The 5,000-nt window shown below is 56.0% G+C and overlaps 1 pseudogene across 1 annotated transcript in view; it reads right to left on the bottom strand.

Annotated features, from left to right (window-relative positions):
* LOC311372825 (DNA polymerase epsilon catalytic subunit A-like) overlaps positions 1–4,949 on the bottom strand; it is a 9,865-nt pseudogene extending 4,916 nt beyond the window's left edge. The window contains exons 1-11 of the transcript XR_014684245.1: positions 4,807–4,949; positions 4,546–4,688; positions 4,303–4,456; positions 3,910–4,016; positions 3,664–3,840; positions 2,830–3,053; positions 2,426–2,646; positions 2,108–2,312; positions 1,102–1,275; positions 575–700; positions 55–187 (exon numbers count right to left, since the gene is read on the bottom strand). The product of XR_014684245.1 is annotated as a DNA polymerase epsilon catalytic subunit A-like (transcript). The remainder of the gene's footprint in view (positions 1–54; positions 188–574; positions 701–1,101; positions 1,276–2,107; positions 2,313–2,425; positions 2,647–2,829; positions 3,054–3,663; positions 3,841–3,909; positions 4,017–4,302; positions 4,457–4,545; positions 4,689–4,806) is intronic.
* Between the last annotated feature and the right edge of the window lie 51 nt (positions 4,950–5,000).

Below are 5,000 nucleotides of genomic sequence, written 5' to 3'. Positions count from 1 at the left end.
CTTGTGTGGAGATGAGTAAAGAAGTGCTCCTGAGTGAAGGTGTGTGGTGGCTACCTCCCCACAGAGGGCGCCAGAGGGCAGCTTGCCCTTCACGCCGCCGTGATTGGCCGGGTCCATCCACAGCAGGAAGTCCCAGCAGCGGGAGAAGGAGATGGACAGCGAGTGGAAGATCTCCCGGGAGTGGATGCTGGAAGGAGGTTCAGATCACAAGGTGAATGAATGAGTGAATGAATGAATGAGCTTTAGAATAGAAACCCTAGAATAGAAACACCCGGAACAGAACCATAGACAACATGGAAGGAATAGACTACATCCAAACATTATCTCCACTGAGGCAGACCAGGCTGAAGGGACACTGAGCATAGACCTAGATCTGGTAGAAGCTTATACGCTTATTTGTATACAATAACATTTCCTTGTTAAATAATTAACGATTTATTTCATATAACTTGATTTTGATTCATTTATCGATTTCCATGACAGCAACGCTTGGCAGAGTAACTTCCAACATATTGTGGAAAGCGACCATAAACATGTTGTCAGTCACAATAATCCCCAAACCAGCGTTGATCACCTGTTGGTGATGTACTCCACGTAGCCCAGGGCGTCGTCCGTGTGCCGCTTCTTGGTGCAGAGGATGATGCTGTTGAAGTTCCCGTAGACCACGGTGGAGCCCAGGCGCTTGAACTCCGCCACCAGCCTGACGCAGAACAACACAACCGCTGGTTAACACGCAGCCATACGTATACTCACTCTGCCAAAGACCAGCCAATCACAAGTAGGCAGAACCCATAGCAACCCCATTGGCCAATCCAGGGAGCCAATGACAAGCTTTCCTTGTCATTTAGACAACCAAACTCAGTGAAGACACTTCCGTCATGTCCATACACTAAAAATAGGACCCAAATGAATAAGTAAAACAAATTTGACATTGTGCTCACAGTGGTCACATTTTGTATTGTGTTTAATGTAGTGTTACTAGACCTTCATCATGTGGTGCAGGGTGTGTTACTAGACCTTCATCATGTGGTGCAGGGTGTGTTACTAGACCTTCATCATGTGGTGCAGGGTGTGTTACTAGACCTTCATAAGGTTACTCACTGCAGGAAGACCTTCTTCATCATGTTGTGCAGGGTGCGGTGCAGGGCGGGGTCATACAGCAGGGAGCTGGGTGAGCGCAGCCAGCGGTAGAAGTGCATCACCTGGTTGTCTGCGTAGACGTTGTGGTACTGGGTGATCTCTCGCACCCAGCCTACCACCATGCTCTTCAGGATCCTGAGGGACACCACACCACCGTCAGACTCCCAGGTCTCAACACTTCTCTTACTCCACAGACAGCCTGGAAGCAAGTGAACGATGTCTGTCCAGATGTCGTTCACTTGCTTCCAGGCTGTGCAAGAAATGTGTTGTGTGTCTGTTTTGTTATTGTGGCGCACATGCAAAAAAGGAGGCATTTTGACAGCGCTCATGTGGTCGGTACAGCCTAGCAGTAAATCATCCAACCTACACACACAGGCTCTTAAAGGGACATACACACAGGCTCTTAAAGGGACATACACACAGCGGCTCTTAAAGGGACATACACACACACAGGCTCTTAAAGGGACATACACACACACAGGCTCTTAAAGGGACATACACACAGCGGCTCTTAAAGGGACATACACACAGCGGCTCTTAAAGGGACATACACACACAGGTTCTTAAAGGGACATACACACAGCGGCTCTTAAAGGGACATACACACACAGGCTCTTAAAGGGACATGCACACACAGGCTCTTAAAGGGACATGCACACACAGGCTCTTAAAGGGACATACACACACAGGCTCTTAAAGGGACATACACACACAGGCTCTTAAAGGGACATACACACACAGGCTCTTAAAGGGACATACACACACAGGCTCTTAAAGGGACATACACACACAGGCTCTTAAAGGGACATACACACAGCGGCTCTTAAAGGGACATACACACAGCGGCTCTTAAAGGGACATACACACACCGGGTCTTAAAGGGACATACACACACAGGCTCTTAAAGGGACATACACACACAGGCTCTTAAAGGGACATACACTACGGGCCGTAGCAGTGAGCGTACCTGAACGTGTTGGAGCAGAGGGCGGTCTCGTCGTAGCTGGCCACCGCCACGGCCCCCTGGTTCCCTGACATCATGTCCTCCAGCGAGGCCTGCTGGATTACGTCGAAGCTCACCCCCAGGCTGGCCCCGCCCTCCATGTCGTTGACATGCTGGGACTGTAGGATGGTGTTCACCGCCAGGCTCTGCAGGTCCAGCTCCACACACACTGTACAGTGGAGAGGTATTCATTAACACACTGTACAGTGGAGAGGTATTCACAAACAGACACACCCACCCACCCCATCAATAGCCAGTAACCACCCAGTTTGACGCCCCCACCTGTAGAGTAGCACCCCTGGGCGTTGATCTCCACAGACACCCGGTCGTCGCTCTCCATCACCAGCCGGCTGTCGTCGGCCTCGCGGCCCCCCAGGTCGGGCCGGGTGGTGGGGGACATCCACAGCAGGTGGTTGTGCTTGCGCAGGTGTCGGGCCAGGAACAGGTCAGAGCCGAAGATGGACACATCCTGGGGCAGGTTCCCCACGGGCAGGTGGTAGTACCTGCAGAACCGGAGACGCCCGGGAAGGAGTGAGGACTACTGGGTCAGTCCCTAGCGGGTCGTGGGGCGGTCTGGTCCCTAGCGGGTCGCGGGGCGGTCTGGTCCCTAGCGGGTCGCGGGGCGGTCTGGTCCCTAGCGGGTGGCGGGGCGGTCTGGTCCCTAGCGGGTGGCGGGGCGGTCTTACCGGGCCATGTCGAAGGCCTGCGACAGGCAGGAGTCCAGGTTGAGGTAGTGGCGCAGCATGCGGCGGGCGCCGTGCCGCTGCCAGTCCAGCACGTTGTAGCTGATCTCGTCGGCCACATGGACCGGCACCACGGGGAACTCCTCCAGGACCCCCATCCCCGCCGCCAGCCGCCGCAGCTCCCAGTTGGACTGCACCGCGATCAGGGTGGGCCCGCGACGCTCCTCCTGGAACACAAGGACCAGGGCTAGGACCACTACAGGGTTCTCCGGGGCTAGGACCACTACAGGGTTCTCCAGGACTAGGACCACTACAGGGTTCTCCAGGGCTAGGACCACTACAGGGTTCTCCAGGGCTAGGACCACTACAGGGTTCTCCGGGGCTAGGACCACTAGAGGGTTCTCCAGGGCTAGGACCAGTACAGGGTTCTCCGGGGCTAGGACCACTAGAGGGTTCTCCAGGGCTAGGACCACTACAGGGTTCTCCGGGGCTAGGACCACTACAGGGTTCTCCAGGGCTAGGACCACTACAGGGCTAGGACCACTACAGGGTTCTCCGGGGCTAGGACCACTAGAGGGTTCTCCAGGGCTAGGACCACTACAGGGTTCTCCAGGGCTAGGACCACTACAGGGTTCTCCAGGACTAGGACCACTACAGGGTTCTCCAGGACTAGGACTACGACAGGGTTCTCTTGTTGTTGTGTAGTTGTTGTGTAGTTGTGTACCTTGTAGTTGAGCAGTGTGCGCTGCAGAGCCCGGTAGATGGCCTTGATGTGTTGTTTACCTTGTAGTTGTGTGTTGTTGTTGTGTAGTTGTGTTATTGTGTGTAGTTGTGTACCTTGTAGTTGAGCAGTGTGCGCTGCAGAGCCCGGTAGATGGCCTTGATGTCGTTCTCGGCCCGGACCTCGAAGGTGTGTTTCTCTGGGGGCAGCAGGTCCTCCGTGGTTCTCTCCAGCAGCGCCGTGCGCTCCACCCCGTACAGGGTGCTCAGGTTGGGCATCTGGTTACTGCGCACCTGAAGGACACGGCCCGTTAGCCCCTCGTTAGCACACACCAGACAGAGGAGGAGGAGGAGGAGGAGTACCGTGTCCAGGATGAAGACGCTGGCTTTGCGCTGCGAGGGGATGAACACTCCAAACAGGGCCTTGTGTCCCTGGCTGTGGTGGTACAGGTAGATGTGGCGGATGCTCCCTACGGGGGGGGGGAGGAGGAGGAGGAGGAGGAGGAGGTCAGAGAGCACCACAGGGGGGTTTGATCCATACACTTTGTACGCCAATCTGTTTATGAAGCTTTATAGTCAGAGCAGTGAGGGCAGTTAAGGGCTCTCCGAGGCCATGGGCCCTGGGCCCTGGGCCCTGGGCCCTGGGCTCTGGGCTCTGGGTCTCCAACAAGGACCCATGAAGTCAGAAGTTTACCATTGCCCAATCCCAGTGTCTTCCCAGTCAGTCAGTGCCCCATGTGAGAGGACTGGTCTTACCGGGCTCCAGGTAGCTGAACTGGCGAGCGACCTCATCTCCAGGTTCTCCAGCTCGAAGGTGTCGGCCTCACGGGCCCGCCAGCGTCCGCAGCGCCTGCTTGTTGACCATACACACGCAGCCCAGCTGCACCAGGGCGCGGAACAGGAGGGGCACCTGGGGGGGTCAACACACACACACAGAGCTGACCCACAGAGGACCTGGCGGGACACACACACGACGAGGACCGACTGGGTGGGACTAACCTGCGTCTCGTAGACCCCCCTCGATGTCCGGGGCGGCCAGGTCGGCGTTGATCTCGTTGATGTGCTCCTGGTACATGTCCTCCGGCACAGAGTACTCGTACAGGAAGTACACCATGTTGGAGCGCCGGCAACATCCTGTTCACCTGCAGACGGGGACGCCAACACTTCATTAGGATAACATTCACATACAGCTTGGAGAGACTCACAGGTAGTCTGTCTGTCTGTCTGTCTGTCTGTCCCGTGGGCCCCCGGCGTAGCCACCTTGCGGTAGGCGGCCCCGTCCTCCTGCTTGGGGACCTTCTGGTTGACGTAGAAGACGCGGGGGATGTGGAGCTTCATGCAGTGGAGGTCGTTCCCATCACGGCCCACAGCCGGTACAGGCCGGGCTGGGCCGTCTCTGCTATCTAGAGAGAGACAGAGACACAGACAGACAGACAGACAGACAGACAGACAGA

Source organism: Micromesistius poutassou, assembly GCF_964030765.1.
Source record: "Micromesistius poutassou genome assembly, contig: SCAFFOLD_1128, whole genome shotgun sequence".
NCBI classification, from domain to species: Eukaryota; Metazoa; Chordata; class Actinopteri; order Gadiformes; family Gadidae; genus Micromesistius; species Micromesistius poutassou.
The sequence above is the reverse complement of the archived record's forward strand: the minus strand, read 5'-3'. Positions and strand labels throughout refer to the sequence as shown.